Here is a 13,879-nt window from a genome sequence, read left to right on the forward strand (position 1 = left end):
AAAAAAAAAAAAAAAAAAACAGACGCCCCGCTCTGAGTTACCATCAAGACATAAACAATTTCTCCGTTCGCTTCCCGGTTCTCCTCCTGTAGTTCCCAGAATGAAAGCAGAAGCGCTGAGATTGGAGTACGCGAGGTTTTCAAGGGTAAATCCAAGCAGTTTGTCACCAGCTCTCCGACCAGCCCTGCGCCTCAGCTCACTCACACCCCCGAGTTCCTGCTCCACGCAGGGAAGCTGCAGAAAACCCCCCAAATCCTCCTCAGCCAGCCCTGCAGGCATCCTCCTCACTGATCAAAGTGGAGGTGTGATATTTGTAATCATGCTTCCACACATACATATTTTAAAGAAAAATAGCAAACTAATTAAGTTCTTTAATAGTCATAAAAGCACAAAAAATAAAACATTTTAGTGGATTTCCAGCTGATCTTTTGTCAATTCCTTAGAGGTCATCCCTCAACTTGACCCTCAGGGTTTCTTCTCCCCCAGGTTATTGTTGAAATATTCATCCATCATCCCACTTTCAGTGTCACTGATGATGGGTTACATCATGTTGGGAGGTTTGCATTAATGTTTCAGCACTGCAGGTTGTCGGGATGGATTAGTATATGTGTGTGGCACATGGGAGTCCCCCGAGATGAGCATGGGATTACAGATACTTGTTCATATTGTTTCAGTTTCTTGCAATTCAAATTCTTGCATCCATGAAACCTGTTCACCAACACCTGGTCTTCTCACAAATCAAGAGAGACTATCGTTTCACAGAAGTGGCCTCTCGTGCTGCACCGCTGCTTTCACAGCCCTACATGTCGTTTTTATCCACCCCCTCCATCCTCTCTCCGCGCTCGCTCCCCTGAACCGACACAGGTCAGCGTGACTCTATGGCACAGACGAGACGCTGCCTTTCCCTTGTCAGCTGTGATTACCGAGAAACAGGGGAGGAGGAGAAGTGCTAACAGGGAGCGATAGGAGCAGGAGGAGGCCAGGCCCCGTCCATCACCTCTCAGCGCATGTTTACCGAGAGTCTGACAGCCGTCTGAGTGCGGAGTATCAAAAAAGGACAGCTGCCGGCTCCAAGTGCGAGCAGATTTTCTGTCACAAACAGATTTTTTTCTTCCACTTCATCAGAGGTCGCTTTTTCCACCCCTCCGGAAGAGTTGAAACAAAGTTGTTTTATCTGAGCGGTTTATTTTGCGTGTGACAAGAACAAAAACATTCCTTCTTTGCAAAGATAAGAGGCTGGAGAAGGAAAGAGGAGTTGAAGAACAGCAGCTTTCTTGTGTGTGGTGAACATAGGTGAACTGAAAATGAGCTGGTGAAGACCCCACAATGAGACTCGTGTTTTTAGCAAGCATCTCTCTCGTTATGGAGGACATAAATAAAGAAATTAAGCTTAAAATTGTATTCTTGAGTATGTCTTTAGTTAAATGGTGAACTGATATGAGGTCTCATTTATGCCAAAAATATGTTTTTGTGTTCACTCTCTATATCTTCAGTCCATTGGCTATGTATGGTCTGCAAGATTCAACATTTAAAGAGTCACAGTCTTACAAAAATAAGACGCTCCTTTGTATTTATGTTAATTTTACTATTATGATAAATTTCAATGATTTTTTTACATAAATAAAATGTACACATTATAAGAAAAAGATAATTTCTTTTCTAAATATAAAATAGGTTACAATTTTTGACAAGCGTTCCTTTCAAAATAAAAGACAGCATCATCTCAATGCAGCACATATTGTAGTAGGTAGTTTAATGTCAGCAGTTTACTTGATAGTTTTTGGTGGAAATTCATAAACTTAGCTGTGTAGAAATATTTCAGATCTTATAAGTGAACCTTACGGTGTTTTTCGGACCATATGGCTCAATTAAAATCCTTGAAACAGTCCAATCTATTATAATCCGCCGCGTGAATTCTGGTTGTGCTGACTGACCTGGAGTTCAATCGTACACGGCGCTCTGTCGAAATGTTTTGGTACGACTATGAAGTTGTCACACTTGATGGGTTGCTGGAGCATTGTGGGTACTGTAGTCAGGAGCCTGGTGAAGGGATATGTACTATTTTTCAAATGTTTGTGGCAAGACAGGTTTATTTGTAGCACATTTCATGTACAGAGACAATTCAAAGTGCTTTACATAAAACATTAAAAGAAACAATCAAAAGAAATAGTAAAGGTCTGATCATTAAAATAAAATTAAAAGAAAGTAAAAAGATTTTAATTTAAAACAAGCATAGATAAAAAGTGCGGACGTAAAATTTTGAATACATATTAATCAAATGCAACTGAGAACAGGTGAGTCTTTAACCTGGATTTAAATACACTGAGTGTTTCAGCAGATCTAATGTTTTCTGGAAGTCTGTTCCAGATCTGTGGTGCATAGAAGCTGAATGCAGCTTCTCCATGTTTAGTTCTGACTCTAGGAACTGATAAAAGACCGGATCCTGATGACCGGAGAGGTCTGGCTGGTACATACTGGGTCAGGAGGTCAGTCATGTATTTTGGTGCTAAACCATTCAAAGCTTTATAAACCAGTAACAGAACTTTAAAGTCTATCCTCTGACAGACAGGTAACCAGTGTAAAGACCTCAGAACTGGACTGATGTGGTCTACTTTCTTGGTCCTTGTGAGAACCCGAGCAGCAGAGTTCTGAATAAGCTGCAGTTTCCTGATGGATTTTTTTGGTAGTCCTGTAAAAACACTGTTACAGTAATCAAGTCGACTAAAGATGAAAGCATGCACTAGTTTCTCCAGGTCCTGCTTAGACATCAGATCTTTAATCCTTGAGATATTTTTGAGATGATAATAGGCTGATTTAGTGACTGCCTTAATGTGTTTATCAAAATTTAGGTCTGTGTCTATCACTACACCCAAGTTTCTGGCCTGGTTGGTAGTTTTTAGTTGAATAGATTGAAGCTCTGTAGTGACGTCTAACCTTTTTTCTTTAGCCCCAAAGACAATAACCTCAGTTTTGTTTTTGTTTAATTGAAGTAAGTTGTGACACATCCAGTCATTAATGTCCTCAATGCATTTACCAAGAGCCTGTACAGGGCCTCGGTCTCCTGGTGTCAGTCTAATATATATCTGTGTGTCATCTGCATAGCTATGGTAACTAATGTTGTTGTTCTTTATAACCTGGGCCAGTGGGAGCATGTAGATGTTAAATAGAAGTGGTCCCAGGATGGAGCCTTGGGGCACTCCACATGTAATTTCTATTGGCTCAGAAGTGAAGTTACCAATTGACACAAAATATTTCCTGTTTTCTAAGTACGTTTTGAACCAGTTGTGAATGAGTTTAGGAAAGTTTGACTGCATTGTTTTGATTAATGTGCCTCATAGTTAGAAAAATATGCTACTTTTAAAAATGAAAATCACTTCAATTTCTTCAACCAGAAAGCCACAATGAAGGGGTCAAAGAGTCACATGTGGCTCTGGAGCCTCAGGATGCAGACCCTTGGGCTATATCTACTGAACAAGTTTACTGAACATTTGTTCATGTTCATGTAAAACTAAGCAATGTCTTATGTGTGTCCACGCCTCTTTGATGATAGTTTTATATTTGCATTGGGACGTTTTGGCTTGCTTTATGTTTAAAACTTTACATTTGCTGTTGTCATCGGATCTGGTCATCAGGAAAGTCCTTAGCAACCGTTGCTAGCATCGTTAGCTCCTGTTGTTTCCCCATGTCGTCAGAGAAGTCTTTAGCAACCGTCGCTAGCGTTGTTAGCTCCTGTTGTTTCCCATGTCGCCAGGAAAGTCCTTAGCAACCATCGCTAGCATCGTTAGCTCCTGTCATTCTCCCACACTGTGAACTCTGACTTTAGCTGTAATCACAATTTTGAGTAATCATTCATTATATTTTTTAGCTTGGTATCATTACTTAAGTAAATCCATGTACTTTGTTTTCCTCGTTTGGGTATTTGGCTCCAAACTGTACATCTGGATAGCTCTGATATGTTAGGTTGGGGTTGTGTGGGGCTGTAAGCTAGAGGTAGAGCATGTAAACAGATGGATGATGGGAAGGGGGCAGGCTTATTACAATCCCATCCACAACTCTGAGGTGAATTTCTGCCACTCTGCAGAAACTATGTCCTATAAAGCAACACAGATGTTTTAATTTTTGACTAAAAATGGCATAATTAGAATCAAGACCACTGAGAAGACTTTAAAAATGGATCAAAAGATGAAGTGGGAATTTGAAGGACTTTATTAGCAATGTTGCTAACAGCTATCTCTCCAGTTGACAATTATGGAATGTATGGTTGCAGTCAAAGATGGTCAACTCCAGTGTCCAGTTGCAGCTTACCCTCAATCTCAGGACAAGTCCATTGTGAAATTTCTCTGTGAAAACAGGTCCAGAGGCCATTCTGAATTACCCATAGGAATGTTAACGACCAGGCAACGTGCACTTAACCATCTTACCCTATTAGGCAATGCCATGGTCCATTGTGAAACAGGAATCCTTTATGAGGAGCAATTCATCAGACATCTGGTTTTGATGTCAGACAGGGGGGCAGTTGTCAGGGGTGACCTACGCTGGCTTCTGGAGGATCAAATGTGGACTGGGTGCAAAAGTCTGGTTTCTAACACACCCCACACAAACACACACACACATATTTTAAGGTTTCACCCTGAAGATCCTCCTCGATTGGTTAACAAACGACTAGGATGCATCGTTTCACGCCTCATATGCAATTCCTGCAGCCACGTTGACACGCAACCAACTCAGAAGGAGAATGAGTCAGAGTTAAAAGAAACAGGAACAGAAGGAAGGGAAAAGAGGGGTGAGCAGGTGAATGGAGTGATGAAAACAAGTTTACATTGTGTTTGGCACTTGAGTGCAGAGATGGAGATCCATCGCAGAGTGTTTACCAGCCCTCATGGGCAGGCAGTTGGTTTGTTGCCAAGTTTCCATTGAGGTGCTGCGGATGGACATCCATCTCTGCACACACACACACCCACACCCCCACACACACACAAATGCCACTGCCATCATGTACACAGACACGCACGTGTCTGTGTGATCACACAGCGCCTCCAAACCACGAGTCTTCTAGGCAGGGCTTCAGAGGCATAAACACATCCTTCCTCTCTAGAAACATGCTTGTTGTTAAGCAAACCAGAATACGCCTGTGTTGTTTGGTGTTATGCAGTCAGAAAGACAGCACACAAAAATGCATCTCTGATCCCGCTTGAAAGTTAAAACCTTTAACAGATTTCTGCTGTCGGCTTGGCAAACACGTCAAACTTCACACGTCCAGATTTCAGCGTGGCAGCCCAAAGTCAGCAATTTCCAAACGGAAACGGGAGCCAGATCATTAGAGTCTGAAACATTTACAGTCTCTGAGCTGCCTCGACTGAAAACCTACAGGTGGAACATCAGCCCAGCTGTTCTCATGAGCTTTCCAAGAAGCATTTAAAGATTTCACTGGACGAGTCCATAACACATCCTGGATACGAGCAAATGAAAAACTAATATTATCGCTGTCTTGTGAGACTTATCTGAGCTCCAAGTGAAATATGCCTTTGATTTGAAGCGGTGAATCCATTCAAGTTTGGAAATCAAACTAGATCCATCCAATTTTGTTGCACAGATTAAGTTTTAACAACTTAGATCTGGAGAAATAATGGACGCTTTGCATTCCATGAGAAAATACAACTTTGCTCATCTTTGTGTTTGAAATAAAAGCAAAGCACCTGTCAGAAGGACAGACACTCAGGTTAAGAAGGTACAGTAGATTTTATAAGCCATTGGTTACACAACACCGGCATGTTTTACTTTAGATAGTTCTCTGACATCACACCATGTGGGACAGATTTTCTTTGTACCGTCCAATTGTCAGGGAAACTCTAATGACAGTTACTTGTGTTTACTTTCCCACAGAAAATGAATAACGTGTATTATTTAATCAATTTATAAAAAAAGTTTGTACTTAAGAACTCATAGAAGTGAAAAAATATCAGGTCATAATTTAGTTAGCCCCAGATGAAAACATATTAGCAATTTATATTATTTCTGTAATGATCATTTATAATAAGAAGTCAAAGCTTTTTGTTAAGTTTTAGCTTCGTTTTTTTCACAACATCATGACCTACTTTTCCCCCACTCATTCTGTTAACCGATTCCAAGGGTTTTTTCCAGTTCATTTAGGTTAGCAGCTGTGAGTTTTACTAGCTTAAAGTTCCAACTAAACCTCTAAGTTGAAATTTGGACTTTGACTGAAACCCGGTCCTTTCACATGACCCAGTTTCAGTTCAATTACTTGGAAAGATGACATCTCATTTAACCTAAAACTTGGAGAGGAAAACAACAGGAAGCTCCACTGAAAAGTTTCCAGACTTTTTTTTCTATTTTTGTCAATTGCAATCAAAACATGACAGAACTCCATTTTTAATGCCAACCAGTCCACTAGCTTTGAAATATATGTTATACTTCAAATGCACTTTTTGTCTCCTTGTCTGTAAGCTGTGTTTTTATTGGCTAACTGGACCCACACAGACACACTAAGGCTTTAAAGATAGACTACGATGGTGTTTTTTACATGTTTTAGTGGCATTTTTCTGATAATGGAGAACACATATGAAGAAAATGGAGCTCAAAATTGCATTTCTGAGTATTTATTTATTCAAATTGTTGTGAAGCTCCACAACAGAGAGGGGAAAAGGGGGCGGGGTTGCCCCATTCGAGAGGCAAATTTCTAATGAACTTAACAGAAACTATGTCCTAGAAAACAGTTATGGTTAGGTTAATTTTGGGTTAAAATAGGATAATTGTAATTAAAAGACCACAGAGAATGCTTTTACAATAGTTAAAAAGATGTAAAATTCCAATTTCATTCTTTTTTAGGTTAAAGACAGTTTTAATTTTAGGAATTGTCATGAAAAAGAAGTCTAAAAGAAACTTTGTAAGTCTCACTGGTACACAAAAGAACAAGGAAACACAAATTAAAGCTCCTTTAAAATAAAAAAAAATCATAATAACTGAAACAGAGTAAAAAGTTTTGGGCTTAAACACATTTTTTTGTGCTGGGGAAAAAATAAGCTGAAACAGTCCGTCAATGAATAATGCACCGTAAGGTTGGTGCAGAACACGTTTAATTGCATACATGTGCAGAGAGAAGCAGGAAAGCTGACGTTGAGTCTTGAATATTTCAGCCTTTCAAAGCTGTTTTAGCATGAGGTGATGTGCTGCTGTTAGATGTGGTCCATAATCTGCTTGAACCACTGCTTCTCTTGTTCTGCAAAGTACAAACATGACTTGCTAAGCCTTTTTGCAAGTAATTCAAAATAAAACAGTAGATCACAGCTCGACACATCAGGCAGCCCAGTGTAATTGGTCTGTGTTTGCTTAATGTATGCCAGGAAAAACACAGGCTGTCTGTCCACCTTGTGTGAGAGCTGTCAGGCATACAAAAGTCAGCTTTCATGCAGAACGCTGCAGATTGTGTGAGGAAGCCACAGAGAGGTGATTTCTTACTTAAAAAAAAAAAAAAAAAAAATAGCATGTTTTTGCAAACGTGAGGAATGCCGTTAGGGGGCGAGGTCCAAAAACACACCCCTGGACTTCATTTATTCATCAAGGAAACCGGGTTAAAGAGATTTGTGGTTGTTTTTCAATGAGGAAAGGACTGAACTTTAGGAGAAACCTTTGGGGAAAAAAGCAAAACCTCAAACAAAAACACATTTAATGACCGTTGTGTACTTCTGGCTTGTGCAATCTAACCCTGTAAAGCCCACTACCATCAAAGAATTCACAGAAAAATCCATTTTGGAAGAGTTAAGATGTTTTTAAACCTTTGATGAAATCCATAAAACAAATGCCATGTCATTTTTTTCTTTTTTAAGATAGTATCAATTATGATTTGTTGAATAATTTGGTGACTTTTTGCTCACAACAATGTTAGTTTAGGATGCAAAAACCGCCGAGGAATATTTGTTTAAGAAAGCAAGAAAATAAGTTCTCATCAGATATTATTCACAATCTAAGACTGAAAAGAAAACTCAGATGACTCAGTATTTACAAGCATAATTACACATGAATCTTGGAGATGTAAATAGTCTCACATAAGATTTGTGTGTAACTGCAGTTTCGTGTGTGCGTAACAAGCAATTTTAGTTGAATTTAAAAAAAAATTATGCGTGAAGTTAGTTTCAAGTTGTTGTAATTTTAAGTGTAGTATTTTGACATTTTTGTAATTATGCACAAAATGCATTGTATAAGTTACAAATCAAGAATTTCACACGCACAAATCCAAAGTTATGCAAAAAGGAAGAATTACACACACCAATGGGCGTGTCTATTTTCTCTCCATATTTACCCATTGTCTCAGATTTGATACACTCATTTTTAACATGTGCTATAAAGAATTATTTATCAACAGATGTTATATTCTTTCAATACAGAAAGTAGTCATTTAAAAAAATTAATAATGATAATAAAAGAGTTACACTGAAAAAAATGAAACGGATCAATTAACAAAAGTTTCTTTAATTTTTTACATTTTTAAAAAAAAATGTCATTAAATTAAACTTTTTGGGTTCATGGTTTACTCAATTCAAAAATGTAATATGATAAAAACTAATATCTTCAAATGTAATAAATCACAGAGGTTTTTTTATTTATTTATTCAATGTTTCACTTTTTACAGTGTATTCTCACTTTAAAGTTTTGAAAATGAGCTAAACTTTTCCCATCAAAAGTTTTTTGAGATTTTATGGAAGTGGCCATTTTGAAATGAGCAGGAAAAGCCCTCTACTGCCCCTAGTGGGATGATGATGAACTACAGGGCAGAAAGCATGGAGCAAGTTCTTAAAAAAAGACTTTTTAATAAAAGCTTTGATCATATTAATAAAGGGTCTCTGAAATGCATGTATCAAATACGATTCAAATAGGTATATAGAGTTAACAACAATAGAGTAACAGTTTTTGTTTTCACTTCATGACTTGTTTTTGAGGATAAATGGGCTTTTTGTTGATATATCAGAGATCTAAAGTTTTCTATAAGTAATTTTTAAGCAATTTTTCATAAATATTTTCTGTCAACATTACACAAAAATAGTTGCGTGTTACAAACCTATATTTCTTTACAGAAAAGGTCAGATAAAAGCATATATTCAATAAAGAAGAGATAAAGCTGCACAGCATTGTATCAATACTGCAGCGACTTTAACACAAATTTGGAATCTCTTAGCTTAAGAAAAAGCTATATTTGAGGTTTACTGATCACTTAAAAACCTGGACGTAAAAGTGTGCGGAGAAGGTCAGCTTCTAAACCACAATAATATGCTCACATTGTCTCGCTCGGCGAGCTGCTCTGTTCCTCCAGAGTGTAAATATGCTGAAGGAAAATGTGTCTCGCTGCGTAAGGAGGACCGCATGCACAGAGGAATCTGAACAGACACAAACAATCATCAGGGATGAAAACCTACGGAACAATTTAGGGCACCACTCAGAATAAGCCAACAGCTGTGGGCTTTCAGTGAAGCATGCGAGTCGACTTTCCTCCTCTCCGGCCAAATCCTTTGAATTTCAACAGAGCTGCACAAAAGTTTGTTTTTCTTGATGGCCTGCCAGGCAGTTTACTGTAAAACATGATGTGGTCCTGTGATAAAAAGGGTGAAATTGATATTTCATTATGACTTAATGAGAACTGCCTCTCTTTAAAAGAAACATTTAAGGATAACTGGGAAGCAAACTGGCGTGAAAGCAGAAGGAGAAGCGGAGAAGAGACAGGCGGAATCCATAGCAGCATCCGCTCAGTTTGTGTCGCACGACTGGTCTTCATCTCCTAATTCTAACAGCCCCCCGCCCTCCCCTTTCTTTTTCGTCTCGTTTTATTTGGGACACCGGCTTTAAAGCTGCCGTGTATCCCTGTTGTTTGTGTCCTTTATCCCGGTTGCCATCACAGAGCGGTGCCGGCACACTTTATGCCGTTCTTGGACCAGAGAGCAAGAGGAAGTAATCCATAAAGTGTGTGGTCCCTTAAGAGGAAGCGGGCTGACTGAGGCCTCCATTAACAAACTCTGCACCCTTGTTCTCTCCGTTCTATCAATAAATTTTATGGGAAACACCAGCATCGGTGGATACCCCAAACAGAGACTTTTAAGGAAGCAGCTGCAGCTCCCAAATGCAGAATATAAAGCATGTCGAACCCTCACTTTTTTTCTTTTCTTTATTGTTTGAGCACAAAGGACTTAAAGCTCCAATTAGGATCAGTGTGAGGAAACGTGTGTGGATGGACGAAAGACTTTTAAAAGGCACACTTAGTTATGTTAGCTGCTGTGTGACATCATTTAATGGAGAGAAGATATTTTTTATAGTAAACTGGAAAAAACTTCAATGGAAAAATTTGAAACTGGAAATGTCAGAGACAAATCTCACTGTACACAGTTCTTAGAGACTCTTATTTAGCTTTAAATTAATGATGTAGATTTTTTTCTTAGTTGTAACTTAAAAAATGTCTTAAAAATAATATAATTTAAAAAATCACTATTCATGTTTGATGTTCTTTTAATCGTTTTTTTACATCTACTCTTTGTTTAACTGAATATATGTGACAGTTATGGGTTTTTCCTTCATTAACTATCAGTTTCGATTGAGTGTCCATGCAAATATTTGAGACACGCTGATTTCATGAAGCAGCAGAGGTTACTAATGTTTGACTTTTAATTGGTATTTCTGTCAAAAACAGTCTCATCCTTTTTTTAATTCAGTGCATTCATTGCTTTTGAAAACTGCACGTTTAGTGATGTTCATAAAAGTAAACATAGTTCATTTAACTCTTTTTATCCTGGTTGTTCTGACAATATTTTCTTAGTGTAAATTAGATATAAAGACTGAGTTGCTATGGTAACACAAATATATATTTTTTAGCCAATTATTTAAAAACATGTAAAACTATGCAAAACACACCAGGAATCTACATCTTTTTAGCTCAGACATTTTTAGTACCACATGCATGGGGTATGTAGGTGATGTGGAAGATGCCCGGATGTCCACACAAACTACACAAACTCCTAATTTTTTGAATTTTTCAAAAAATTGATTTCATAAACCCCTGATTATCTATGTTTTTCTAGAACTTTTTAAAATAAATGTGATCTCTAATCATCCTCTGAGCCTTCCAGGCATTGTAATAGAGACATACAAAGACACCACTCCACGTAGCAATCAGGCTAAAAATGTTAGCTGGTAGCTCCTCCCACACACATTTTAGAAAAGGCAGGGAGTTTGATGCGCACCAAAACAGAGGTGTCTGATGCAAAATTTGATGTATGATTTGCATTTGGTTTGAATGCTGCTTTAGGCCTTTATTTATTTGGGTTGCCTTGCTAAAATCTTAGTTGCTATAGTAACCCCAAGCTACCGCCATGCAACGCCCCTGGAATTAACAAAGTAAAACTATAACGTGAAGTGTCTTTGCTTGTCAAATAAAATAAAATTTATGAGAATTATCTGCATTACAGGTCAAATCCTCCTTTCTGGAGAGTTCCATGGAGGTTTTCTTTAGGTTTCTACTCTATGGCTGAATCCAAACTGCTTTCCTACAATTACGGGTTCTCCCTACATTTGGTCCTCCAAGCAGACAGATATGGAAAACAATAGAGTTGGACGTTACTACCGCTTGATGATGTCATGAATAGTCGCCAGTCATTTACTGTATGTTAGCGCGTAGCTGCTAGCGCTTGGAAAATACATTACAACATCAGTTTTAGAACTTTAAAAAGTTGTGCTAAAACAAAAAACTCATTACTTCCATTAAAATGTAAATTTCTGTACTTCAGAGCACACCCACGTGAAGAAATCTGTTTCTACTTCGTGCCACAAGTGTAACGCAGATCAAACTACCAACAGTGGTATAGTTGAGTCGCTATAGCTCCTTTAAAAAAAACATGTTCAGACACTGCTAAAGCTCCAAATGTCCGGAGCAATAGGGAGTAGCCAGAGGGGTTGGGAAGCAATTGATCCATTGGATCATTCTGATCAGTTTGAAGTTGTCATAAGAAACTTTGTTTTCAATGGTTCTTGGTGCCTGAACTGTTTAAAAAAAACTAGAAAGTAAAACTACAGCATTTATTCAATACTTAAGTAAGCCGAACTAAGAAAACATGAACTATCTCTGCTGGGAAGCTCCTAATCTACAGTTTTTATTTTTCCGGCGTAATTTTCCTCAGTGTCCCCACAACTCAAACTCTCAATATGTTTACCTAACAAAACCAGGCTGATTAATAAACGTGTTTTCATTGTGGTGGAAATTTCTGATTGATGTTGTTTGAGCAAAGCTTAGGGGCCGGAAACGATATACAGAAAAGTCTGGATTTCATCTCTGGACTCCATGAGATTTCATAATATAAAGCTGTTTCCTCTTTTCTTACAGGCAGCTTTAAATTCAAGCGAAGGAAGTTTGCTTTGTTTCATCCCGGGACTGCGTGCCTCAGGACAGACTGAACACCATCCCATGTCAGAAATGTTTATAAGAGCCCGCTGCACAAGTAGACACTTTGTACCAGCAAGGCTGTGGCACCCTTTAAAGGCAAGGGGACCAAGAGATTCTGTACACACTCCACTGCCTTGATTTAATGAATCAAACCACAAAAATAGATAACAGATTTCAGCTTGCACGATGGGATTAAAAGCCTGAGTTTGAACCAGTGAGCAGAAAATCATTATTTATATGGGAATATATTATTTTATATAACAATATGTGAAGATTATTGGGATTTGGTGAAGGTATAACCCCAAATCTGACCAGGCTGCATAGGGCTAAACTAATCGACTATTAGTTTAAACTATGAAACAAATTTAATAGTCGATTATTCGTTATTTCATATTACACAGAACCGGAGTGCCGTAAAGTGGAAAGTTATAATGGCATTGTTCCAGATTTTTGGACTATTTTGGCATTTATTGGGTTTTTTTAGGCTATTTAGGAGTTTAGCTGATATTTAAGCTACATGATAGCTATTTTGGCTTATTTTTAGTATTTTTAGGTTATTTTGGAGTTTATAATAATAATAATAATAATACATGTAATTTATATAGCGTTTTTAAAAGACACTCAAAGACGTTTAGCTAAAACTTCAGCTACATGCTAGCTATTTTGGCTAATTTAGGCTTTTTAAAAAAGTTTTTTAGGCTAATTTGGAGTTTAGTTAATATTTCAGCTGCATGCTAGTTATTATAACTAATTTAGGATTTTTTCAGTTTTTTGGGGTAATTTAGGGTTTAGCTAATATTTCAGCTACATGCTAGTTATTTTGGCTAATTTGAAGTTTAGATAATATTTCAGCTGCATGCTAGCTTTTTTGGCTAATTTGGGCTTTTTCTTTTGTTTTTTGGGCTATTTTGAAGTTTAACTAAGGTTTCAGCTGGCTTTCAGCTTCAGCAATTTTATCTATCAATTTCAGCATCTTCAGCTAATAATTTCAGTCTACAACGTTCACACTAGCATTATTGCAGTTAACGCTATATATCTAGTTTTTAGCTAGTTTAAAGCTAATGATGGTTATGATGTGTGCTTTACATCCAGTTTGTGCATGACCCGATTAGTCGACTAATCAGAAAAAATAATAATGATTAGTCAACTATTAAAATAATTGTTTGTGGCAGCACTAATGCTCCGCCAAAGAAATAACCTGTTCAAACTGGATAAAATTCAGCGAGATGCTGATGATGGTTCAACAAGATGTTAGTGTATAGACCTTTTTTTTTTTGGATGTCCAGAACAAAAAATACAAAAGTAAAAATTAGTTGTTTTTTTTACCTTTTGGATTCTAGAATTGTGTTATGTTTTCTAAAATTCTGTACTCTTTTTAAAATATTTGTTTTGCCTTTTTAATTCTCGTTGTGATCTTTAACATGTTTTTGCACTGAGTGATTT

At 37.6% G+C, this 13,879-nt stretch overlaps 1 protein-coding gene across 4 annotated transcripts in view; it reads right to left on the reverse strand.

Annotated features, from left to right (window-relative positions):
- Positions 1-7,054: 7,054 nt before the first annotated feature.
- Positions 7,055-13,879, reverse strand: part of aebp2 (AE binding protein 2) — a 64,988-nt gene continuing 58,163 nt past the window's right edge. For 2 of the 4 annotated variants that reach the window (XR_002920361.2, XR_002920368.2), the window contains exons 10-11: positions 9,291-9,389; positions 7,055-7,237 (exon numbers count right to left, since the gene is read on the reverse strand). The gene's annotated coding sequence lies outside the window, so the exon portion shown is untranslated. The remainder of the gene's footprint in view (positions 7,238-9,290; positions 9,390-13,879) is intronic. The other 2 variants (XR_002920365.2, XM_024282401.2) reach the window with 1 other exon arrangement.

This window comes from Oryzias melastigma, linkage group LG6 (genome assembly GCF_002922805.2).
Source record: "Oryzias melastigma strain HK-1 linkage group LG6, ASM292280v2, whole genome shotgun sequence".
Taxonomy (NCBI): Eukaryota; Metazoa; Chordata; class Actinopteri; order Beloniformes; family Adrianichthyidae; genus Oryzias; species Oryzias melastigma.